The sequence below is a fragment of the Colobus angolensis genome, unplaced genomic scaffold, assembly GCF_000951035.1.
Source record: "Colobus angolensis palliatus isolate OR3802 unplaced genomic scaffold, Cang.pa_1.0 Scaffold116, whole genome shotgun sequence".
NCBI lineage: Eukaryota > Metazoa > Chordata > Mammalia > Primates > Cercopithecidae > Colobus > Colobus angolensis.
The window spans coordinates 2,612,551-2,639,852 of record NW_012112697.1 but is presented as its reverse complement, the minus strand read 5'-3'; the positions used below and the strand labels follow the sequence as shown (position 1 = coordinate 2,639,852).

Here is a 27,302-nt window from a genome sequence, read left to right as displayed (position 1 = left end):
ACAAATGTGTGTCTCTGGTTGATGAAACCCAGGAGCCTGGATGAGGGCTACGCGTGAGAAATCCTGCCATTCTCGTCCACGGCTCAGTGCGGTTGCCCCTCTTGACTCTGGTTATGGAAAGGGGAGGCAAGAAGACCTGTTGCAGTCTGAAGGAACCGGTGAATTCTTAGTCTAATGAGGCAGGACACAGGAGGAAGGGGATGAAACTGACAAGGAAGTGGGATCCTAAACTAACACAGGAGATGACAGAGCACATGCCTGGACACTCGCCACATTCCTACATGAGGAGGAGGGGGTTGGACTGAATAATCTCTTCTTTTTTTTTTTTTTTTTTTTGAGACAGAGTCTCGCTCTGTCGCCCAGGCTGGAGTGCAGTGGCGCGATCTCGGCTCACTACAAGCTCCGCCTCCCGGGTTTACGCCATTCTCCTGCCTCAGCCTCCCGAGTAGCTGGGACTACAGGCGCCCGCCATCTCGCCCGGCTAGTTTTTTGTATTTTTAGTAGAGACGGGGTTTCACCATGTAGACCAGGATGGTCTCGATCTCCTGACCTCGTGATCCTCCCGTCTCGGCCTCCCAAAGTGCTGGGATTACAGGCTTGAGCCACCGCGCCCGGCCTAATCTCTTCTCTTCTTATAAGGCTTGGGGACCCAATGACTTAACTGCAAGTCATTGGTCCGCACGTGCAGCCAACAGTTTTCAAGTGATAAATGGTCAAAACGAAGTAACGACTTGCTTCACCTCATCTAGGAAGCGGGTTTGGAAACTCCGGCCACCCCCCCAGGGCCACCCACCCAGCAGCTGGAACAGCAGCTGGAGTGACAGGCAGCACAAAGAAACGTCCCTCCCTCCCTCTGCAAGGTTTAGGAAGCCCGAGGCAAAAAGCTGAGGCTGTAGAACAGCACTGGGCCTGGAGCTGGTAACTCAGGCTCGGTGGGTGGCTCCGTGCAGAGCCTCCGCTTTTTCAAATGTAAAATAAAAACCATCCTGGACAGGAGGGATCTCTGGAGAAAAATGAAAGAACGCACACAGACGACAGCTGCCGGGGAGAGGCAGCGGAGCTGACATTTTCTGCAAAGGGAAGAGAATAGCATCGCCGCAGAGGGACCCTGAATCCAGCAACAGAGCTCTTGCGGCTTATCTTTGTGGAGTCCTCTCTGTTGCCTGAAATCCCTTGTGGAGCAAGCACAAGAAAGTGGATCCGAAGGAACTGCGGGGGTGAGGGGTGGGCAGTGTTAGCTCCCCTCCAACTCTGCACCTCACAGCTGCATCTGGGCAAATTGAGGATGCTCTGTTCTCCATGACCAAGCCTGTGTCTGGTTTCCCAGGGAGATGGGCACAATGGACCCTGCTTGCCAATGATGCTGGTCTTTAACAAAACAGCAGCGCCTCGTGCTCTGCACAAACACACATTTCTGCACATCCAGAAGAACGCATGCCTTCCGAAGAGCATCTGCCATGTGGTAGACACTCAGGAAATTCAGGATCCTGCAATCATTTTAAAGGCCTCCCAAACAGCGGGTGCTATATAAACACACTTTGAAGAAATAAATGAATGAATGAGCAGATTATTTTGGAATCATGTTCTAATAATCCATCTGGGTATGTAGACCCCCAAACAGAGGCAACAACCATGTGAATTCGATTCCTGCCATGATGTCAGATGCTCTTGGCCAGGAATTGGCAAATTGCAGCCCAAGGACCAAATCTGGCCTGCACCCTGTTTTTATAAATAAATATTTACTGGAACACTGCCACACCCCTGTGTTTACATATAGTCTATGGGCTGTTTTTGAGCTGTTAACAGTAGGCCGACTTGAGTAGTTACAACAGAGATCATATGGGCTGCAAAGTCTGAAATATTTATTATTTGGCTCTTCACAGAAAAATTTGCAGACTCTTGCTCTAGGCAACTTCCTGGATATAGAAGGTCTGAGGTCAGGTCAAGGATTTCATGTTTCTAAGCAGCTTTCACTTGAAGTTGATGCAGTTAGTCTTGGAGCCACCCTTTGCGAAGCAAGGTTTTAGGCACTCTCTTTTTCCAAAACAAACAAAAGTATGATGAACCATTAAACATTGAGTACCAATACTGTACATGGCATGAATTCGGCCCTGCAGTATCACATCACTTGAGTCAGCTGCAATCAAAGAAAGTCTTGGATATCCCTGTTTCTCACCTCATTGGCCTCACTTACTGATACGAGCCTAGCAGCATACACCAAGGAAGAGACTGGAACATTCCTGTTTAGTTCATCGATAGCCACAAATCTAGACAGACAGCTCAGTGGACATTCATTGCCTTTTGACTTCCAGCATCCATTCATCCCTCTCCCAATGGCAGCAATTTTGATATATTTCTCTCTTCCCATTTCCCTTCATGTGCTTTGGGCAGGGCTGACTCCAGCCTCAGTCCGATCAGCATCTTGCATCCCTCCTAAGTTACCCTGATTGTTTCAGGGGTGAGCATGTGTCCCAGTGTGTTCCTATGGGACCTTTGCAGAGACTTCTGTGAAAACAATGTTTTCTCTTTCCTAGAGCATCTGTAGTGAGACAACATAGAATCTGAGCTGCTGTAGGTATCTCATGACCCTAAGAAGGGACTCTAAGAAGGAAAGGAACAAGTATGGAGGGTACAGTTCCAAGCAACACGGGGAGAAGAAACTTGCTGACTTTGTCTAGGCTCCTAATCCAATGATACCCCTAGCCACAGGATGTTCCCATGGGTTTTTCAGTTATATGAGCCCATACATCCCTTTTTGCTTCTGTCATTTGGAGTTGCAATTTCTGTGCTTTGCAATTGAAAAAAAAATTCAGATAGGAAAGGTTACCAAAACTTTCCATCTGACTGTGGCTGAGCAGTTAGGGCCATGAACACTCCTGCATGAGAATCCTGCATGTTTGGACACATTTTGGCACATCTGCAGGAGGAGCATGAGTAAATGGCTGCCTGTCTTAGAGCTGAGGCACTTGCTGCCTTGACCATCACCAAGGCTGCTATTGCTTATAGACCCTGGCAGCTCCAATCTCTCCAACTGTAACCAGCTCAAGTCAAAACAAGAGAAGGGATCCTGGGAAAGGGTTCAGGAATCCTGCTACAAGTCAACTGCTAGGTTTTGAAGGGAAGGTGAGGGTTAAAGAAAGACAGAGAGAGAGACAGAGAGAGTGGCAGCTCTACAGCAAATGCAGGCTTTATGTCCAACGTAAGACCTCCAGAGGTGGAGGACCAGCCTAATGCCAGTGCCCACCACTGCTTACAGGCTGGGGTACTTATAGGTATGGGCAGGAGGGGCCTGGGCAGTATGGCTTGCTGCCCAGGATGATATTGATAAGACATGCCCATGATGAGGCAGTTTGGCCTTTGTTCCCACGGAATGTGATGTTCCTTGCACTTTCTCCCAGCAGGGTGTGATAAGGATGTTCCTGTGCCTTGTGGTCAGGTGGTTGGGCAGGATGTGTCTCACGCCCCAAACCCCCGTGGAATGTTTCACTTGACCAAGGTCTGTGAAATGGCAGGGGGTGGGGGTGGGGTTACAAAATGATGCAGTTTGGTCTAACACAAAGAACCACTAAAGAACCTACCAAAGGGTAGGTCATCTCAGGCAAAACTATACCACATAATGTTTTCTTTAGCACCATTCCATGTTCTCTTAGCGTCTTCTTGACCCTAAAGTAACCAATGCTCACTCTCGCTCTCTTTCTCCCTCTGTTTCTCTCCCTACGTCTCTCTCTCTCTCTGTTTAACTCTCTTACCAAAACAACTTTCAACTAGTAAACAGATAGGAAAGGATCTTACTAACCCACAGGAGTCAGGTTCACCTGTTTTTTCACCAGACAGATCTGGATTTGAATTTCAGGCTCACCCCTCACTACATGTGCATGTATAAATAAGCAACTTAAATGCTCTGAAGCTCACTTTGCTTATTTTTAAAATACATGCTTTGCTGAGTTATCATAGGGAGATGAGATAAGGCATATAGTGGTTAGGTGTAAGACTATCATCAAACCATAAAAATAATATTATGGACATAACATTAATATTGTTTTAGCCTCCTGGAGGTGTTTGCATTTTCATAACGAGCAATTCCTTTCTTAACCCAGCATTAGGAACTGTAATGTCAGAATTTCAGACCTGTTGCTAGGTTTATATCTGACAGATGGCTACTTAAAGAAGGTGTTCAAGAGCCCTACACAGTCCTTAGACAGTGACCCTGAGAATCAGAAACTCAGGCCATATATGTGGAAGCAAAAAAAAAAAAAAAAAAAAAGATTCCAGAGATTGGAGGGGTCACTTGGCAATAATCAGGCTATAATCACTGAATTCTGATGGGCTACCTGGAACTGGCTTAGGGTGGGATTACATATACCTCCTGCCACATCAGATTTCCTTCTATTTGGTGAGGGGTGGCATCATCCAATGAATAAATCTGTTAGTGATCTCCCTCGCATAACCTAGGAATTCTCTCAGGATGCATTTCTCCAGTAGTTTTCAGAACGGAACCAACGACAGCAAAGAGAGAAGTTCTTCTGTTCCAAGAGCAGCCATTTTGCTTTACTGACAAACTAGAGAGAGCTGCAAGGAGTCAGTACATCCCTGGCACAATCCACTCCCTCTCACAACATATTATATAAGACTGTGTGAGCCCCGCTTCCACAGTACACTAAAAACCCATGGTCCCTGCATTATTTGAGCAACTGACAAGTTTCTGAAGTTAAGATTCATGAACGCTGAGAGTGGTACCCAGTGGATTTGTGCCAGGTGAGCAGATCCTTCTCATTTCCCATTTTGGAAATTTCACATTTCATTCTGCTTTGTGAATCCCAAAACTTCATGATAATATAGATTAACATTTTGCAAAAATATACAAATAATGCTCTGCTTGAGGGAAAATCAGACATTAGGCTTCTTGTAAGAAACAAGGGGTCATGGGGTCATGTTGAAGGCTTCAGGATAACATATCTTGGAGAAGAAAAAGCTATTCAGTGGTTCACTCCCCAAGTCTGTGGGAGGGTTTTTTTTTTTTTTTTTTAAAGAAAAGGTTATTTTCGTAACTTTGAGACTACAATTAATTTCTGCAAAACTCATGGAAAAATTGTCTCTTTTCAATAATTTTTCCCCCATCTTTTTCCCCAAGAGTCTTTAAATTTGACAAAATTTTTCTTTTCAATTAAAATAAAAAAATTGAACAGATGTGCCTCAAGAGGGCTGGTGGCACTTTTAAGAACTGGTAATAATTTATTTAGAACCATGTATAGTAATATAATATATCTTTACACACAAGTTGCACAGTAACACCCACTGCTTTTGGTGTGGTACTTACTGTTCCTTGTTGGAATACCCAGGAAACTTCCACATGTCAGAGATCATGTATGACAGTCCTATCTTCTGCGCAAAAGGTCATCTCCCAGCAGAAGAATAGCTCGCCTAGTTAAAGGGATACCAATTTTTAAACGCTCTGCCAAGCTGAAGATGGAGTGAATAAGTGAGAGAGGGAGATGTCAGATTTCAAATGCAGGGCACGCTCATTGTGCCCTCGGATGCTGAGCTGGGAGGAGGGGGAGAGAAACCTCTATTTAGAGATGATTGGAAAAAATCAGTGCTACACAGTGCACTTGAGAAGCAATGCAGGAGGCTGTTCTTGCCCTCTCCTTGAATATGACAAAATGGCCGCCATGGAAACAGGAAGCAGCAGCAAATGGCTGCCACACATCTTCTTAGATGCTTAAGGAAGTGTCTACGTGTGTCCAGGCCTGTGTGGGGTATTCCTAGGGTAGCAGGCTTTTAAAGTCAGGGTGAAGAAAAGGGAGGCATTTAGAAGGAATGGACAATTGACAAGGAAAGTGGTCAGACAGCACCAAAGGGTAACGATCTGGGAAAACCCAAGGCTCCAAGAAAGTACGTTGACCCCAAGAAACAGAATTTACAGTATTTTAGCCACCCTGAAACTATATAACCATGCCAGCTCAAGTAATCAAAAATATCCTAGTCCCTGCAAATGCTCACTAGCCACTTTTTAAATATCCCATTTAAAATGACCCCTTCACGACCCCGGGTAAGTTGGCAGGGGATTGGAGGCTCCACGGAGGGCTATCCCTAAGCCAACCTGCCAGGCAGGCAGTCAAGTTTCTGCCCTTCCCAACCTCCCGCTGCTAGCTCCCTTCCTCCTGAGAGCTGAAGACTTCCTAATGTTCCTGGTTGCATCAGACACCAATCTGGCCCAGCTTCCCTATTGGGAGGCCTCTGTGACAACCAGCCAATCTGATGCACCAATCTGAGTAACTATGTTTTCCCTCCTTCAGGACATGGTTACATTTAGTTCAGTTTTTTCCTTCCCAAGGCAGATGCCCGAAGCAAAGAGAGTGAAGCAGTCAGAATTTCAGACACTGTGAACAACTCCCCTTGGGGTACCTCTAGGGCTGGCGTCTTTACATTACAATGATGGAGAACTGGCCCTCACAGACTACGGCCACCACGTCTTAGAGGTTTTGTTTCTCTGTGGGCGTCCATGTGCTCTGTTTCTTTCTCTCCTCACCACTCTCCAAACCACACTCACACAAATATACATCCCCATATGCAAAGACGCGCGTATGTACATTGTACATCAGTGTGACACTCACACGCACGTGGGGTATTAGCATGGCCTTTCCCCCCTCCCCACCGAGTCCCTCTTGTGTTTCCCAGCACCCAGCATCCTCCAAAGCGGGCAGTGGCACACTACGGCTCATAAGCTAAATCCAGTCACTGCCCGCTTTGTCGATAAAGTTTTGCTGGAACGCACGCCTGCTGATTCGTTTGTGTATCATCTGGCTGCTTTTGCCCTAGAACAGGGTTGAGGAGTCACAAAAAAAGACCCACGTGCTCTGAAATATTTGCTCACTGGCCCATTAAGAAAAAGTTTGCTGCCCCCCTAGTCTAAAGCAGCATCTTATATCTAGAAAATCTATTTCTTAAAAATTGTCAAAAGGTCTTTCTCTTATCTTAAAAGTGATTCATAAACCTGTACCTCTTAGAGTCATGAAGCCTTGTAATCAGAAGGTGCATTTTAGATGATTAGTCCTACTTATGGCCTAGTGCCTGATTCTCTGATAGGATACCTGTGGACGTCTCTTTTCTCTTGATGGTTCCAGTAAAAGGCAGCACACAGCTGTTCACAGGGAAGCTGTGACATTTCCCAAGAGCTCTGTTGGAAACCTCTTTTTTATCTGCAGTGAAAATCTGATTTCCTATCATTTCCACCCACTGGTTCCCATTCTACCCTTTGGGGCCAGTCAGGAAAAGGAGGACAATCATCTTTGAAAAATCGGCCAGGCATGGTGGCTCGCGCCTGTAATCCCAACACTTTTGGGAGGCAGAGGCAGGCGGATCACCTGAGGTCAGGAGTTCGAGACCAGCCTGGCCAACATGGTGAAACCCCGTCTCTACTGAAAATACAAAAATTAGCCCGGCATGGTGGCGCATGCCTGTAGTCCCAGCTACTCAAGAGGCTAAGGCAGGAGAATCACTTGAACTTGGGAGGTGAAGGTTGCAGTAAGCCGTGACTGCACCACTGCACTCCAGCCTGGGTGACAGAGCGAGACTACATCTCAAATAAATAAATAAATAATAAAAAATAAAGCAGCGAGTATCTGGAGGTAACTGACATGCCTCACTTTTATGTTTTGCTTCTCCAGGTTAAAAAATAACCCCGGTCCCTTGACCTGTTCCTGGGGTGGTATGGTCTCAAGGCCCCACCACCTCTGTAGTTTCTCTTGGTGGCCAATATCCCTCTTAAACTTAGAAAGCCATGAGTACCATGAAGACATCACGTGCTTTCTCAAGATGAGCATTCATTCCTGGTCACCATGGTGCTGAGAGTTCACCAACGAAGTGTGAGAAGCCTCTGGAGGGCAGGAGCAGAGGCTTGCTGTTCTCTTTCTGAAGCAGCGGCACAGGGTAGCACTATCATCTAATCGGGTCCTAAGAGACCCTCTGAAGCTGGATATGCCAAGCCTTTGCATTGGTGGCTGGAGGCCTAGCAGGGATTCCACTGGAAAGCTGGTGCTAGAGAATGGTATATTCTGAATTAACCACTCAACAAATCATAAAGCAGGATTGTCAGACTCATTATGGGAAAAGCTGCCCTGAAAATAATGCCTTAAGGACATGTTGTTGCTGCTGGGGATACAACTGGTATTAGTGGCTTAAGGGGCTCAGGAAATTTCCATGAGACCGTAACAAAGGAACAGCCAGCATTTGGTGGGAACAATGGAGGATGGACCCTTTTTTTTTCATCGATGAAAGGAGATCTTTCTTATTATTTGAAAATTTGCTACTCCAAACACCCACTTCTCCCCCTGGTGTACCAAGTCAGAGTTACTGAGGAGGAGGTTTAAAAAAATAAAATCATTAAACAACCCCCCCCACCGCAAAAGAGGGCTCAATGAGGTCTCATTCCGTGGTAATGAGCTCCAATTTAACGCCATCATTATTTCTGACATTAAAGGCCCGAGAATAGTGTCACATGCCCAGAAGCTATTTTTTTTCTTTTTTAAACCAGCTAATCCCAGAAATAAGAAACTGCCATGAGGGACAGTGAGTCAGGGCCTATAAAAGTGCTTTAGGAGAGGACTGCGGCAACAGACTGACCTGAACGTGGGAGGCACAGCCTGCACAAGGCCCTTAGTCACCTGGGGCGGACAGGGCCCAGCTTGTGCACTGACTGCCCAGTAATTAACAGCCTAGCTTTTGGCCGCATGCAGCAGCTCATGCCTGTAATTCCAGTACTTTGGGAGGCCAAGGCGTGCAGATGAATTCGAGACTAGCCTGGCCAACATGGTGAAACCCTGTGTCTACTAAAAATTAGCCAGCCATGGTGACAGGCACCTGTAATCTCAGCGACTCAGGAGGCTCAGGCAGGAGAATTGCTTGAACCCAGGAGGCAGAGGTTGCAGTGAGCCAAGATCACACTACTGCACTCCAGGCTGGGTGACAAAGTAAAACTCTGTCTCAAAAAAAAAAAAAGTCTAGGTTTGGTGTTGGATTCTAAGTTTGAGGCTTAGCTGCACTGCTTGTGTCAAAACCTTACGACTTTAGGGAATTTTACTTAAGTTCCTCATGCCTTGGTTTGGCTCATCTGTGAAATGGGTCCCATAATAGTACCTACTACCAGGTGGAGACAAAATGAAATAGGAAGCAGGAAACAGACTCTAACATATCAAAGAGAAGAAAGGAATCTACAGGATGATGGACAGGGAGGGACATCTGGAAGCAACAACTGGGCGCTGGGCTTAGAAATCAACCAGTGCCAAGAGGGGCAGATCAGAAGGCTCTACAATAACTTTTATAAGATGAAATTGGTAGAATACCCAATATATTTGGATACCTTGAGAGACAATGCACACAACTGGGGGAGACTTCAGGTATATGTCAATGACAGAAGACTAAGAAAAGCAAAAACAGAACCACTGAAAACAGAGTTCTTCAGGAAAGGAGAGTAAACGGAATACACTACATGGCTCAGGTAGGCTAAATATTGATCTGATAAAAATGACAATACCACAATATTGGCAAGATGGGAATTTTACGACGGTTTTTTGAAGGGGAATTTAAAAGAGAGCTGGGCCCTCAGTTTTCACAGTGGGAAGTCAGTAGATAATTCCTAGAAATAAAAATCAAGAAATAGCAACAAGGCCAGGTACAGTGGCTCACAACTGTAATCCCAGCACTTTGGGAGGCTGAGGCGGGCGGATCACTTGAGGCCAGGAGTTCGACACCAGCCTGGTCAACATGGTAAAACCCCATCTCTACTCAAAAACACACAAAAAATGAACTGGGTGTGGTGGCATGAGCCTACAGTCCCAGCTACTCAGGAGGCTGAGGCACAGGACACTGGAGGTGGAGGTTGCAGTAAGTCGAGATCACACCACTGTACTCCAGCCTGGGTGATAGAATGAGACTCTGTCTCAAAAACAAAACAAAACAAAACAAAAAAACCATTTTATGGAGCGATATGGAGGTAAAGTTCTAAGGAATCAGTTTAAAGCATTAAAAGAGTTTATCCATAAGGGAGTAGGAGCTAAATGGGGGATTTTGGTGTATTTCTGCAACAACGCTGGAAGGACTGTATCAATCTGCAAACTGTGTATATAAGTAACTTTGATAAAAGTAAAACTAAATAAAATTCCTATTGAAATAGGTCCCATCAATTGATTTCACCACCAGTTCCTCTGGATTTATCAGGATTAAGACCAGATTTAGCAGTTTCTCTGCTGGCTCTCTCAACCTTCTAACAGATGAAATGTTGAATAAGGCAGGTCAAGAGTGTTTCCAGAAGCGTATCTTTGGTTTTTTTTTTTTGAGACAGAGTCTCACTCTGTTGCCTTGCCTAGGCTAGAGTGTAGTGGCATGATCTCAGCTCAATGCAACCTCCACTTCCTAGGTTCAAGAGATTCTCCTGCCTCAGCCTCCTGAGTAGCTGGGGCTATAGGCACCTGCCATGATCCCCAGCTAATTTTTGTATTTTTAGTAGAGAGGGGGTTTCACCACATTGGCTAGGCTGGTCTTGAACTCCTGACCTCAGGTGATCTGCTCGCCTCAGTCTCCCAAAGTGCTGGAGTTACAGGTGTGAGCCACCATGCCTGACCAGGAAAGAAGTTTCATTGGCTCACATGTCAGCATGACTGGCTGGGCTCAAGCAATCCTTCCACCTCAGCCTCCCCAAATGTTGGGATTACAGATGGGAGGCATTGTACCTGGTCCTTCCCTCCAATTTAAGCTGAACATTTCTTTGATCAAGTCAGTATGTCGCTTGTCAGTACATTCTTGTCAGTCTCAGTGCGCTGACGATTGGGCCCATGACATCCCCCGTGATCACTGACAGTATTTTACCATTCCTGAAACTGCAGTTCCTGGTCCTCCCCCTTCCTCCATACAAACGTCACATTTAGTACTCTCAATCTAGACAGCTGTTCATATGCTAGTTCCTTTGAGATCAAAATTATGAACTCAAATTTGAAGCAGAGATGAGCACATACCAAAGGTATTTGGTGCTGTTCACGACTTTAAAGTCGCTGGCAAGAAAATCGAGTTGCTACTGGTCGTATGCATTCCCGCTCACATGAATCTTCCTTCTGATACTGTGTGCTGTTTCCCAGCTCTGATCACATTGAATAAACTATGAAAGTTGGGACCTAATCTCCAAAACGAAAGGACGATGATTCTTGCAGGAAAACACATTCTCTTGAGAGTCACCATAGCATCCAGTGGGTGAAAACACTGTTTCAAAAGGAAAAGTGCCAGAAAATACTGAATTGTTCAATTAAGAACATTGATTCTTTAGTGGTTTTCTACCTGTATGCCAACACTACAGATATCCTATTATGATATATATATGATATACACACACACACACACACACACACACACACACACACACACACATATATATATACACACACATATTTTTCTTTTTGAGACAGAGTCTTGCTGTGTTGTCCAGGCTGGAGTGCAGTGGTACGATCTTGACTCACTGCAACTTCCATATCCTGGGTTCAACTGATTTTCGTGCCTCAACCTCCCAAGTAGCTAAGATTACAGGCACCCCCCACCACATCCAGCTAATTTTTTGTATTTTCAGTAGAGATGGGGTTTCACCATGTTGGCCAGGCTGCACTTGAACTCCTGGCCACAAGTGATCCACCCACCTTGGCCTCCCAAATTGCTGAGATTATGGGTGTGAGCAACTGCATCCAGCTCTATTTAATATTTTAAAATAATATTTTACATGAACAGAGATGAAAGGACCCAGATATACTTGTCATGGTACAGAAAACCCTGTTGAAATCATAAAAACTGGTATGGTAAATAACTTTCTAGATTTTATATTAATTGAGGCTTTGACATGGTCCCAAAGTAAATTGAACTCTGTACCCCGTAGATAACATTTTCAGTGTACTATGTGCCAGACACTGACCTAAGCATCTTATATTCATCGTATTATGTCACATTCTTATTAACCCATTTGATAGATAAGGAAACCAAGGCCCAGAAGGGTAAAGACATTTGCCTTGGGATTGAAAGTTCACGTTAGTAAAGCCAGGACTACAAAGTGCCTGTAATCCCAGCACTTTGGGAGCCCGAGGCAGGTAGATCACCACTGTCAGGAGTTTGAGACCAGCCTGGCCAACACGGTGAAACCCTTTCTCTACTAAAAATAGAAAAATTAGCCAGGTGTGGAGACGCTTGCTTGTAGTCCCAGCTACTCAGAAAGCTGAGGTAGGAGAATCGCTTGAACCTGGGAGGTGGAGTTTTCAGTGAGCCAAGATCACACCACTGCACTCCAGCTTGGGTAACAAAGCGAGGGTCCATCTCCAAAAACCCCCCAAAAAACCAACCATCTGGCCCCCATGCCCACAGGGTCACCCTGCACTGTGCTCTGCTCGTTTTTTCTTAAAGAAATTCTAAACTAATTGCCCATCATCCTATCCACAGCATCTAGACTTGTGGCTGGCACATAGTAGGCTGTTGTCTCCTAACTATTAGCAAATGGTTTTTCTGAAATTATTACGACCCTATATGGCTACATAAAAAGACACCAATTGTTTTTCTTTCATAAGTGATTTTGTGCCTAATACTTTAGAAAGGCCTATAGACTTGAACCTTACCACAGGTGCTTGGAACAGGGGCCCTGCTATGTAAAACTCCCCAGGGATGCTATAGAAGTCCCAGGAATAGACCCTAATTACTTACCTTAAGTGCAGATATATAAGACATCTACCAATTTGTTTCACTACACACCAGTTGTCCCACAGGACTTTGTTAAGTATGCTTATATGTACATCTTAGAGTTACACTTTTAACAAGGTTTAGAAGAAAACAATGCTTACTATACACTTCTTGGGTTTTCTTTTCCCTTTGTTATTTCATAATCATCACCCTACCTGGAATAAATAGGCCAGGGCCTTAGAGGAATGTAGGAATTCTGTTGAAGTTATGGGAAAGCGGCCGAAGGGCCTAAATGGAAGACGGGGAGTTAGAAAATGGAAAGACACAATATTCCCTGTTAGCCTCCCAGCGGGCATCTTTCTCCACGCCTTTCTAGTTTGTATGATGGGAAGAAGCTTATGTGGAGGAGGGAATGGAGAATTAGGTCACACCCATGATAACTGAAGATTGGCTTATTTATGAATGTCTTGCACAGTGCAAGTGTACCATGTAGGCTCAAACTGGAGAAGGCTGTATTTTACCTTCCTAACCTCCTTTTGCAGCTTTAACGAAAGTTTTCAAAGGTGAATTGACATGTTTAATTGTTAACTAGAAGACTCATTTATTTATTTATTTTTTCATTCATTCATTCAACACATACTAAGTGTATTAATCTGTTTCCATGCTGCTATGAAGAACTGCTGAGACTGGGTAATTTATAAAGGAAAGAGATTTAACTGACTCACAGTTCTACATGGCTGGAAAGGAAACTTACAATCATGGCAGACAGCAAAGGGGACGCAAGTACGTCTTACATGGCAGCAGGAGAGAGAGAGAGAAAGAAGGGGGCAGTGTGGCAGACTTACCAAACCACCAGATCTCGTGAGAACTCCCTCACTATCACGAGAACAGCATGGGGAAACCACCGCCATGATCCAATCACCTCCCACCATGTCCCTCCCTCGACCCATAGGGATTACAATTAAAGATGAGAGTTGGGTGGGGACACAGGGCCAAACCATATCACTAAGCACCAGGGTATCCTCCTGAGTACACAGATGGCCTACATTTCCCAACCTCCTTTGTGGTGAGGTATGGCCATGCGGATGAGTTCTTTCCAGTGCAGATGAGCCTAAGCGATGCCAGCTACTTCTCTGCCCAGACCTTAACACTGATCCTGTAGGTGGTGGCAATGCCCCCTGCAGTGTGGAACCAGCATAAGAAAATGAACCTAAGTGGCTCTCTTATGAGCAAGAAATTCACTTATTTGCTCATCCAGCTGCTCTATTTGGGGGCATCTTTGTCAGCAGCCTTTGTACTTACATGGATGTCTAATAGCAGTCTATGCACTCATGGCCTTCATAATCTAGACAGACAGTAAATACCAAAGATAATCAGGGAGGCCTCTCTGAGGAGGTGACATTTATGATGACACCGGAACAGTAAGGATTATCAGTCATGCAAAGATCTGGGCACTCAGGCAGACATAAAATCACATGCAAAGGCAGAAATTAACTTGTGTCTGAGGAATAGAAGAGTGATGTGGCTGCAATGCAGTGATGGGGTCAGAGTGTCACTGGGTGAGGTTGAGAGGAGGCAGACGAAGAGTAAGTGGAGGCAGTTCTAAGTGTGACATGAAGCCACTAGAGTGTCTTAAAGTGGGTATAGGCATGTGTGTGGAGATAGAGAGAGGGGGAGAAGGAAAGAGATAGCATTTGATTTGCATGTTGAAGATCAACTTTGGCGATGGCATAGAAAACAGATTGCAAGGATCAAGAATAGAAATGAGAAAAGCGAAGACAGAATTGCAGTGGTTCAGTGAGCAACGACGGTGGCTTGGACCAGGCTATTAGTAGTGGGGATGTGGGAAAAGGCTGGATTCAGGGATGTGTTTGAAGAGAAAGTCAATGGGTCTGGCTGACAGATTGGAAGTGGAGGGTGAAAAACAGTTCTTATCTTGAGCATGTGGGTAGTGGTGGTATTTATCAAGCTGGGCAAGACTTTGGAGGTCTTGAAAATGGGGGGACATCAAGAGACCTGTTTTGTGTGTTTTTGTTTTTTTTGTTTTTTTGGAGATGGAGTCTTCCCTCTGCCACCCAGGCTGGAGTGCAATGGCGCAATCTTGGCTCACCGCAACCTCCGCCTCCCAGTTCAAGTGATGCTCCTGCCTCAGCCTCCTGAGTAGCTGGGATTATAGGTGTTGGCCACCATGCCTGGCTAATTTTTATATGTTTAGTCAAGACAGATTTCACCATGTTGGCCAGGCTGGTCTCAGACTCCTGACCTCAGGTGATCCAACCGCCTTGGCCTCCCATAGTGCTGGGATTACAGGTGTGAGCCACTGCACCTGGCCAGGAGGCCTGTTTTAAAAGTGCTAAGCTTAAGATGCTTGTTAGAGGTTGACATGGAGAGTCTGGGGTTCAGGAGAGATTATTGAAGAGTCTTTGGCAAATCGATAGAATTTAAAGCCATAGACCTAGATGTGTGCTCTTAGGGAAAGGGAAATGGGAGAAAAAGAGGAGAAGACCCGGGAAAAAGTGTCTAGCAGACATTTAGGCATCTTCTCACCAGTGTCTAGGATAAACAACACATCAGCATTTCTAGGGAAGCAGGGAAGAGCCTGCACTGTTGGTAATTGCAATTGGTACCATGAGAATTTCTTTCTGTGAGTGCTGGTGGTGGCCTGCATTGGCTCATGAGAGCTGTTTGTTAAATTTTCAGGAGTCGTGTGAGCCAGTTATTAAATACAGCTATTATTGTGGAAGTCAGGTGGAGCATTTATAACACAGAAATCAGCAAATTATCCATAGGACGATCTTTACAAATTTTTGAGAGCCTATTTATTAGCACACCACTGGTGTCCCCCATACTTTGTGTCCAGACTTATCAAAGAAATGGCATGGGATGCCCAGATGCCATCTGACTCACTTCTTACATAAGCTGACCCATAAGCACACCATTTGTAGTACATGATGGCACGATCCCATTGGCTGGGAACTCCTATAACACTGAGAACTCCATCCAGCGTTGCTCTCTTGCCAGCACAAGTACACGGTAAGCAGCAGTGGGTTTTTTTTTTTTTTTTTTTTTTTTATATATATATATATATTTTTTGGGATAGAGTCTCACTCTGTTGCCCAGGCTGGAATGCAGTGGCACAATCTTAGCTCACTGCAACCTCTGCCTCCTGGGTTCAAGCAATTTTCCTGCCTAAGCCTCCCAAGTAGCTGGAATTACAGGCCTGCATCACCATGCCCCGCTAATTTTTTTTTTTTTTTTTTTTTTGGATTTTTAGTAGAATCGGGGTTTCGCCACATTGGCAAGGCCAGTCTCAAACTCCTGACCTCAGGTGATCCACTCATCTTGGCCTCCCAAAGTGCTAGGATTACAGGTGTGAGCCACTGTGCCCAGCTGGCAGTGGATCTTAAGCAGCCCTAGAAAAATGTTAAAGGGAAGGGTTGGGAACCTGAGTATCTGGATTTTTGTGGAATTCTTAGAAAGGTAGAATATTCTCTTTACTAAACAATAGTCACAAACAATCTGGGAACTTGGCGAGTTCCTTTCCTCTGAGGCATGGGTGGAAACACTGAGGTAAATACTTTGCCCTGTGAAAGAAAGCAGAAGGGACTCCAGTTTTTTGGATATTCATCTCTCCGACCCTGTGGACACACAGCACCCCATGATAGCAAGTTTGTTTTTAATAATCCTTCTTTCTTTTTCCTCCACTCAGTCTTGGCATTGTCTCTACCACACCTATTTCATTGACTCTAAGATGAGTTTTCATGAAGGTGCAAATGGGTTGATTAGTTTATTCAGGAGTATCGACATGCTGCGGTGCACTGGAGCATGCAGCCAATCTCCCGACACGCTTGAGTGGGCCGTGGTTACCTCCACAGCCTCCAACAGGAATCGAGTGCTGCTTTGTCTCTGTGCTGGGGGACTGGAGAGATGTGTCATTCCAGTGTCACCCTAATTATGATTTTCAGAAAATGTAGCTGTCTGGATACAACAGGACCATCACAAGTGTGTGCAAAGAGTGTGTGTGGTGTGTGTGTGTATGTGTGTAGACAGCGGAGGGTACACCCTCAGAGGCTGGGCTTGAGAAGGAATGAAATGGAGTTATTGCATTACTGCCTGTGCAAAGCTGAGGCTGCACACACAATAACAGACATACACACATAGGCGTTCACACGCGTGTGTACAAAACCCACGAGCTTTCCTGAGCGAGACTTTTCTTTACAGATGAATTTAGTGAATCAGAGAAAGTCAAATCTGTAAGAAAAAAAAAAAATCACTAAGGTTATCAAATCCAAAGCTTTGTTGTTTTTTCAGATGAGGAAACTGAGGCCCAGAGAGGGTAAGTGATTGCCCTGAAGCCACACAGCTAACCAGAGAAGAGAAGATACAAGTTCCTGCCTTCCTTATTTCCAATTCTCACAAGCAAGTTTCCGCATGAACAAGGTGGCAGGTCTGAGCAAAATGCTAAAACCGTGGCCCCGTTTTGTTTGTGCATGTGTGTGTGTACATGAGCTGTTGGTGTGTGACGGGAGTTTGCGGGGATATTCTCTCCCTGTTTCATGTTTTCATTTCTCCCACAAGACGGGAATGAAAAGGAAGGAAGAGCTGAACCATTCCCTCAGGCAAGCAGATCTGTGGCAAACAAAGAGTCCACAGCTTGGTCTCCATGGGGTCAGTCTGACTTCCTTCTCTCAGAAGCATCCCGGGCTACATTTTCATCTTCGCTATCTTCCAATCTTGCATAATCTATAATAATGTGATTCTGAATGCATTTTAGCAAATGCAAGATGGAATGGGACTCCCCCGCCGGCTGCTCCCGAACATCTGATCTATGAAACCCGTAAGGAGCTGCACCGAAAAGTTCACTGACAGAAAAAAAAACAGACAGTTGCCTGTGTCCCCAGTTAGGGGTGAGGTTCTTCTGAGTTGGTGGCTCTTGGTCATCTTTGTTTTCCTTATAAAACGGATAATGCTGAGGAGTTGGAGGTTCACCTTTGCTCTTGTGTTTCGTTGCTGCAAAAGGCATTTATTACCTTTCGTTCTTCTGCAGAGGGGACACTGTCTCTCCCAGTCACCAGGCCTGCTTGGTGTTTGGCTTCTCTACCTGCCCCAGAAGCCATCCCCGTCACCTCCAAGTAATTCTGGGTCACTTTCATGGCCAGGCTTGTCTGGCTCCGGTACAGGAAGGCCCTCATGAAAGGAAGAGGAGTGGAACTGGGATTTTTTTTTCTTTCTTTGAATTTTGTGTAAAATTCCATCCCCAGCCACCTAATGAGGAAACATCCATCATCTGTCTTTCCCTGAGAATGTCGGTGGCCATCTCGAGCCGGTTTGTGGTCCCGCTCATCTGTATGCAGGCAGGGCTTGTGAAATTGCTTTCCCCTCAGAAAAATATATTCATTTCCACCTTCCTCAGATGGCCCTCACAAATGAAAGTGCTTTGTCATTTTTAATGCCCGGTGTTCCCTTTCTCCCCGCACTGCCTCCAGTCACGATCCAGCTGATAAAGCCCACAGGTAATTTAAAAAAAAAAAAAAAACCACACACACCTCGAAAGCCCAGAGGACTGTCAGATTCCACCGGTGTCCCCTTGTGGGTTTTCCTTGTACACAGAGCAAAAATGACTGCAAGGGGAGGTTCTTTCTGTTCCCTGGGAATCTCCTTGGGCCTTGTGCAGCATTTGGATGGACACACAGCAACAGGGGATGTGCTGAGTTCTAGGTAACAGACGCTTGCCTTAAAATGAAGGCATGAAGCCCAGCCCTGTCCCCTTGGCTGGCTGGCTCTGAGCATCCTGAGAATTAGGATGTACAGAGGTACATGTGCTTTGTAAAAACTAGAAAATGCACTAAAAATTCAGTTATTATTATTTCTAAAATGTCTCCAGCCTACAATTTGTCATAGACACCTATCATTCTGCTTAGATAATTGGGTAATTGTTCCTCATGCCGGAGGGAACAAACGTCTGTCTTTGAAATGTGCATGGAGGCTTACACACAGAGAGCCCTGTTACAACAAGGGTCTGACTCCACAGAGACCTGTAAATGCCAAAAGACTAACAATAACGTCCTCCGAAAAACAACTGCATCCAGCTTTTCATAGGCAAGTTAGTAGGATCACCTGATTCCAGCATTTTAAAAGAGTCACACTCTTTATGGAAATGGAGCCAAAATACTAGTCCAGGAAAGGAACATGATACATTTATTGGCCAAAACTTATTTCAAAGCAGAATCTTTGCAAAATATGATCGTTTCCCACATATCTGCATTTCAAGACTGGGTTACCTTTGTTTCTTGTCATCGTTATTTACATACATATTAGTGTTAACTTTTTCTGCATTTTCTTGATCACACCAACCACTCAGTTAAGGATCTGTAAACAAAGACAGAATTGAGCCAAAATGATCTAACTTCCAAAGGGACTGCTTGTTTCCTCAGGTAAACTTGAATGTCTTCATTGATGATGGAGAACCTTGTTTCTCAAATAACCTGGCATGAAGGGCAACTTGGTTGTTGTTTTTGTTGCTAATATCCAATTCCCCATGGCCTGATACTTTTGTAAAATACATACAAGTTGAATTACTAGAAAAATAAAATGCCGCTTGAATGTTGCAGTCATGTCAGATGGCTATAAAAGTCTTTCAACTCCTACTCCGAATTTCTGTACTTAACTTGTTGAGAATCCCTATCAAATGGTTCACAGACCAGGAACGACCTGTGGACCCGCTTTGAGTAGCACTGAGGTTGAGAAAACTGTCCTGCCATCTTACCCATGGTGGCTCATGTTCCAGCTGTGAAACTGCTCACTACTTAACTTACAAGAATTTGTCAATCCAATGTTTTAATACCTTTTTAAAAGCAGGGACAGGCCTGTATACAAAGCCTCCAAGCTAAGTAATCAATTGATAACGAGAGGGAGGGCTGTTAATGTCAATATGAGTTACACAAGGCATTGTCCAAGAATAAATCAGGAAGTTACCCTAAGGTATGGCAGAGGGAGGGGAGGGCTTGGGGGTTACTGTCGTCCATATGGAAAATAAAAACAAAAAATTACAGAAAAGTAATTCTTAACCTGTATTCCGTAAGACAGTAGATTAAGAGGTAACAGAGCTAACACCAGGCTGGACTAAAGAACTGGATGCAGAGAACATACACAAGAGTGTAAACAGGCACACACATGTGTGTGCATGTGTATGTATGTGTATGCATGTGTGGGTACACGGTCCACCTGGCGGGCTGGCTGATTGGAACTGAGTAAGGAAGGGTGGAAAAAAGGTTGAAGGAGCATTTTCAGAAAGGGGGTCCAATTTATATCCGTTGCAGTAATTGGTTTGTTTGTGTAGAGCAGGAAGAAGGGGCAGTGGGGGACGTGATGGAGTGAAACACGGAGGGCTGTGACTCCCCTGCTTGATGAGTTGGAGAGAAATTGTTAGTAACCAAGACTGGTCCCGCAGGGGTTCATTAAGTGACTGGTCCTCCACCATATCCTGTCATTTCCAACCTGGATGCATCAGCATTAGCCAGCTTTGCGGTATGCAATTGTGCATCTGTAAGGGTGTGTGAAGGCGCAGGAGTGTCTGCGGGCTGGGTCTGTGTGCACATTTGTACCTTTTCTTGTGCGTACAGTTAAGTTTTCCGTGGGAATTAGAATCATGAAGGCCACATGCAATTTTTTTTTTTTTTTTAAAGGCAAAAAGCAAAAGGTGCTTTCTTACTGGAAACACAAATTTGCTTTGACACTGAAAAAGTACCGTGGAGTAGAACAATAGGGAAACCAAGAAAGGGTCTGAACTGGGCGGGCTGGAGGGAGCTGAGCACTGAAAGGCTGGCCGGTGGCGAACACATCCAAATGGTAACTTCTTAAATCAGCCCTGAAAGGGACAGCGAGCAGTGTTTGTCTCTGGATTGTGAGGCCTGTCAGCCCCTGGGAGGCAGGGGCCCAGAAACTGGAGTTCAGGCCAAGAGCCAGGAAGGAAGGCTCGGCAAATTTGCCAAACGTGCAGACTGCCCACAATGTCTGGGCGCTGGTGGCATTTGGAGTCACGGTTGCTCTGCCTTTGGATCTTGGGATTATTTTTTTTCTAGGCAAAAATGGAAGAAACATGCTTGTGGGGAGTTTTAAGGGTATGAGTCCCCTTGGGAACCCCATAAATTCAGATCTTAGAGAAGCACTAAGAGAAAAACCAAAAATGCTTTTTGCACCAGTGGGAACTCGCTGCCTGTCTGGGTTAGCCAAGAATCCAGCTTCAGGGGCTGGGGGAAAGCTAATGCCATCTAAAGGAGGCCAGCCCCTCCCACCTCCTCAACTCACTCAGCTCAGTCCTGGACAAGGCTGGCCTGTAGCCTCTGGACAGAGGATCCCCCTTAAGGCACAGAAGAGGGCTGGACTTCAACCTCTATTCTGTGGTTTGTAATGGTTTCCTGGAATGAACAATCAAAATGTAAAACCGGCAAGACATGAAAGTGACCATCTTTGAGTGCTTTTTCTACTTCCTAAAACTGGGATGCACTTTATCTGCACAGAGAAAAACTCGTAGGACCTCCTAGGATGCATCTTGGCTCCAAGTTCGCGCCGTGTTATTAGGAAATTGCAAGTGGAAGCAGCCACAAACAGACCATTAAATCACATCACCTGCAGGTTTGCAAATATATGAAGATGGGCAGCGCTAATTGCCGTTATTGTTGTTGGTATCATTATTGTTAATAGATGCCATCCATTGATACTTCACATCTTACACATGCCTCATTTTCATCTTCATTATAAGCATATAATAGAGAAAGGCAAGTACTATTATTATCCCCATTTTACACATAAGGACACCAAGTCTCTGAGTTCAGGATGTCCCCGTGAGCCCAGACCACCTGAGTCCACAGCCATGCTCTTAGCAGCTTGTTTTGCTGCCCCTCCAAGTCCTGTTACCATTTCCGAAGTGTTTCCCAGGTGGAAGGCCCATTCGAAGCACTTTACATATATTATCTAATTATCTCATTTGGTCCTCAGAGCCACAAATCAAGGTAAGCAGACTGCCCAACCTCCAAGCACTTATGAGCTTGTTGTTCCCACAGAGTCACATCATCCTTAGACCATTTGCAATGGTCCAAGGTGGCAGAGAAATCACTTCTGGGCACAAATGTGGTCATTACCAATGGCCGTGATGAGACCTGGGGCTGTTGCTCTTCAAGGCTGATATGAGCCTCTAGATAACTCAGGAAGGAAACTTTTAATCCTCATCATTACCACCATCCGTGTTGTTCTCAGCATCAGCGACCAAAGCCAGAAAGGAAATAAAGAAGGACTTTGAGAGTCATCTGTGTTTTGCAATGAACCAAAGGCAAATGGGGCTTTCCTGAATTTTTTAAATTTCGGGGCCAGAATGGAAATTATTCTGTTTTTTTTCCCACATCTACCAAGAAGGACTAAGGCTTAGCTGTACTGCTTTCTACGATCCTGGCTGATTTTTCTTTTTCAATAGAATAACATAAAAAAAGAAGGCCAGGGTGCTCTCCAAACAGAACCCAGATCTAATGAGGGGATTTTGGAGTTGTTTATATAGCATGTCTCTTTATCTGTATAAAGCAAAGAACATCTCCAGGTATTTTCAGTGGATTGATCTCATCAAGACACAGATTTATTAAAAAGAAACACAGATAGAGGGAAACAGGCCACTGTAATTTATACATTAGTTTTTTTTTTTTTTTTTTTAAGAAATAAAAACTAACTCCAAGTATTTTAGTCATTGCAACGGGGCCCTGCACATCATGTATGTGATGTAATGACAGCTTCAGACTAGGGATGCTTTTGATGCATTATTAACCATAAAAAAGACATTAAATACCAGGCTTGAATGCCATGGGGATGCATATTTCACTAGGAATTATTTTTCAATGTATGCTTAAAGTTTATTTTGGTAAACAGATGACTGGAGGCTGTCAGAGCCAGAGTAAGATTTATGTTCATTTGGAATCTTCTTGAAAGAAGCGGAAATGCCTGGGACTTGTGGAACACCCACAGCAAAATGTAAATCTTTTCTTGGCCCCAGGGAAGGTTGGAGAGTGCCACACAAACAATTCCTCCTAGGGATGTGTGGTTTCTAAGCAGCATCAGCGTAGATGCCCGTAGGGGCACACGCCAAGGGGAGGGGTAGAGGGAACACACATTCCATTGTCTCTAGGAGGAGGGAGCAGAGCAAAAACATCTGGACTGGGAAGCCGGCCTCAGGATGCCCCATCAGATGCCTGTGCTTCAGCTACAAAGAACGCCCCGAACTAATTCCTCCATTTCACAGGCACCCCCATGTTGGCACCAGGAGCTGTTTCCTTCTGTGCTGACACATTTCTAAAGCATTTCTGGTTGTGGACGTAGAACTTATTGACCATGTAGGTTTTCCTATCCTTTGTAAATGATGGAGGCATCACTACATCCACCTGCAAAGTCCTTCCTTGGAGCTTCTACAGCCCCAGGAGCTATCACAGAGTTATAGTTGAGGCAGGACCAATGGGTACCTTTCTGAAGACAACTTCAGATGATCACAGTGTCCACCTTTAGGGCCTGCTTCTGCCTTTTTTCTATTTGACACTTAATAAGTCTCATCCTAAAGACATACCCATTTTGGCAGATACGGATAACTTCATGTAGCTGCTCCAGGCTCAACAATTCATATGGAATGCGATAAATTCTGTTTAACATTTGTTACGTAGATACTTAGCTACAGATTCAGAGCCAAATAGGCACACCTAACCCATGTGCATCTGTAAAATACTCTCCTGCCCAAATCCTGACTGTACCTGGAACACTCTCGAGTGCTCAGAAGGTGTTACTACAATTTTAGGGCCGAAGGATGGTCTATTTCAGGTCAATGATCTGTGATTTGCACTAATGGGATATTAGTGGCATGAAGATGTCTGCAAAAGAACAGAGAGAAGGACTTGGGAATGTATTTTCTTTTTGCAGTCTTATCATCTTGAGCTTTGGCTGGGGCTGGTTTATACTATCTGGCGACATTCCCGTTTCTAAGTATGGCACCAAATTAGCCTATGCATTCATGTTTCAGTTCCTTAGAGTAACAATTAATTGAGTCAGTGTTTTGGTGATGCCCTCCTCCAAGGATGGCTGATTCTGTAGCAGCAGTTCTCGGCAGAAAGGGTGATTTTGTCCTGCAGGGCGTATGTGGCAATGTTTAAATATATTTTTGGTTGTTACAACTTGGGAGTGCTAGAGATATTCAGTAGGTAGAGGCCAAGGATGCTGCTAAACATCCTGTAGTGCACAGGACCTCCCTACCTCCAACCACCAAGGAGAACGATCCAGCCTCAAATGTCAGTCGTGCAGAGGTTAGAAGCCTTGTTCTAAGGGACCGTAAATGTGGCTGCTATGCTTTGTGACTAAAAGCAGCTGGAATGACAGTTCAGCTGTGTACAATCCAAAACCGATTGCACTGGAAAATGAGGGAGGGGCCCGAATGCTGGTTTTCCACTGGGTGGAAACCCTTGGGTCCTGTGTTCCATGGCCTGTGGTATGATGTCATCAATGCTCTGAGACCCACACAGCTTGGTAGAGGACACATCAGTAGTCCAAGAAGGTGTCACTGTGCTCATTCCATGGTTCAAGAAATGGAGGTACAGTCCAGGTCAATGACTTGCAAGAGACCACAGCGTGAGGGAGTGGCAGGGTCAGGAAAAGACCATGGACCCTTCCACCTTTAGTCTCCCATCTCCTAGTCTGGTGTTAGAACCAGGAGATCACACTGAACACTTGCTCCCTCCCTTCCTCTCCTGCATATAGAGATATAGCAAAATGCAGGTTAAGTTGACTTTAATCTTTAATTCATACACAAGGATGTGCAGCACAGAGTGAAACAGAGAGTAAACTCCAGAGGCAGCAAGTTCTGTAGGTTTGGCCAGATCTTCCTTTTCAAAGACAGACAGCCTGGGGAATCATGTGAATGGCCTTCCATTGCCCTCTTAGATTCCTTTTATGGCAAAATGCTGGCTTTTATCAATTCCTACCCCAACCTCTGATTCCCACAGGCTGGGAAAAGCAAACAGCAATTGGGGGAAGTGTGCCCACCTTCTCTTGTGATGGAAACAGGAGACTTGGACCCCTGGGGAGGCCAAGAAGGACGGGAGTGAAAAGGGGTGAGCTGCAGGAGTGGATGGGGGTGGGTGAGGAGGCAGATCTGATTGTAGATGCCTGTGAGTCTTTTTTTTTTTTTTTTTTTTTTTGTTTTTTTTCTTTTTTTTTTTTTTTTTTTTTTTGCTTGGGTGGAGGGATTTGGCCTGGGACCTAAACAGATGGTTGTTCATTCTGACCTCCCAATAGGCATTTCTGCATTAAATGATATCAGAGTGGACACAGGAGAAAGAAAAGTCTATTGTTGTATCCACCATAAAAATAGACGTGTGGAGGAAATGATCTTGGCGCAGAATCGACTAGAGAGGGTGAACTTGGGCAGAAGAAATCCACTCGGACAAGCCAGAGTCCCTGACAAGGTCTTGAGGTCTCAAGCCAATGGGGTGACATAAAAAGGGATTTGGAAGGCCAATAACTGTAACCAGCAGCAGATGCAGCTGCTACTGGTTCCTCATTGACACATCTGTCCTTCCTTTTCATCCCCAGGGCAGTCCAGCCAAGAAATAAAGGCAACTCGGGATCCCAACAGCTGGAAGTGCTGTGGTTCCATATGTGTCAATTGTCTGGAACCCTCTGACCTGGGAATACTTACTCCTTTGGGAATGAGAGGAACATGAGCAGAGTGGGGCTTTGGAAATGCAGTTCCCAGCTAGCCGAACTTGGGGCCCTCCAGGCTTGAAGTCAGGACAGCGGTGGCCTGGACATTTCCAGGGAGTGGCCCAGAGGGTTGGGTCATTGGCCAGATGCTGCTGTGTGCCGGGGTCCGAGCCCCTGCTCAGACAGGAGACAGGCATGGCCTTCCATGGGACTCAGGTGTTGTGGTCCTCTCCCATTCTGGCGAGGCAACCAAAGTTGTCCTCATCTGCCAGACCTGCTCCAACTTTATAGACATCAACACCAGAGATTACCCCACCACCCCCCCAAAAAAGCTGGCTTTCTCACCATTCATTTCAGGATGGCCTTGTGCAAGGGACTCCCACTGTTAAACATGTCTTTCTCTGCATTCAATACGGGGATTCATGCATTTGGTCAAGGCCAGCCACAGTAAAGTAGAAGTGTTAACTTATCTGCTACATGAGCATTCACCCAAATGAACAGCCTACTTGCTACCAAGCCAACTATTAACACCTTTTGGTTTATAGTGCCAAGATACAGCATTGCAGGCAGTAAGCCAGCAGGACATGTCCTGACCTTTAAAACCTTAGGGTTCCCTGGAGACCCCAGTGATATATCTCAGCAAGGAGAAGACATATCCTGGCTGAGTCATCCACCCTGGATATGGCCACAGACAAGAAAAAAATGATTTCATTTGGTCTGGGGACAGCCATGCCTCAGATACATGGTAAAAAATCTTGACTCCTGGAACATGCTTGCACCTCTCGTTTTAAGAACTGTCTTCGTGGCCCAGTTATAATGGCTTTTATTCAAAAGACAGGCAGTAACAAATGCTGACAAGGATGTAGAGAGAAGGGAAGCATCGTATACTACTGGTGGGAATGTAAATTATCACAACCACTATCGAGAACAGTTTGGAGGTTCCTCAAAACACTAAAAATAGAGTTACCATATGATCCAGCAATCCCACTGCTGGGTATAATCCCCAAAGAAGAGAAATCAGTGTATCAAAGAAATACCTGCACTTTCGTGTTTATTGCAGCACTGTTCTCAACAGCCAAGATTTGGAAGTGACCTAAGGGTCCATGATGAATGGATAAAGAAAATGTGGTACATGACACACTGGAGTACTATTCAATCATAAAAAGAATGAGATCCTATAATTTGCAACAACATAGATGGAACTGGAGGACATTATGTTAAGCAAAATAAACCAGGAACAGAAAGACAAACTTCACATGTTCTCACCTACTTGTGGGAGCTAAAAATGAACAGCAATTGAACTCATGGAGACAGAGAGAGAAAGAGAGTAGGATGATGGTTACCAGAGGCTGGGAAGGGTAGTGGGCTGGGGGGTGGGCAGGTGGGAAGTGGGGATGGTTAATGGCTACAAAATTTAACCATAAAAAGAATGAGATCCTATAATTTGCAACAACATAGATGGAACTGGAGGACATTATGTTAAGTGAAATAAGCCAGGAACAGACAAACTTCACATGTGGGAGCTGAAAATGAACAATTGAACTCATGGAGACAGAGAGAGAAAGAGAGTAGGATGATGGTTACCAGAGGCTGGGAAGGGTGGGCAGGTGGGAAGTAGGGATGGTTAATGGCTACAAAAAGGTAGTTAGATAGAATAAATAAGATCTAGTGTTTGACAGCACCGTAAGGTGACTAAAGTCAACAATAATTTATTGTACATTTAAAAATAACTGCAAGAGGCCAGCATGGTGACTCACACCTGTAATCTGAGTACTTCAGGAGGCCCAGGTGGGTGGATCACTTGAGGTCAGGAGTTTGAGACCAGGCTGACCAACATGGTGAAATCCCATCTCTACTAAAAATACAAAAATTAGCTGGAC

At 45.0% G+C, this 27,302-nt stretch overlaps 1 long non-coding RNA gene across 1 annotated transcript in view; it reads left to right on the top strand.

The window, feature by feature from the left end:
- Window positions 1-4,306: 4,306 nt before the first annotated feature.
- The window catches only part of LOC105525801, a 33,887-nt gene continuing 10,891 nt past the window's right edge, over window positions 4,307-27,302 (top strand). The window contains exon 1 of the long non-coding RNA XR_001003978.1: window positions 4,307-4,755. This is a non-coding gene — a long non-coding RNA (uncharacterized LOC105525801). The remainder of the gene's footprint in view (window positions 4,756-27,302) is intronic.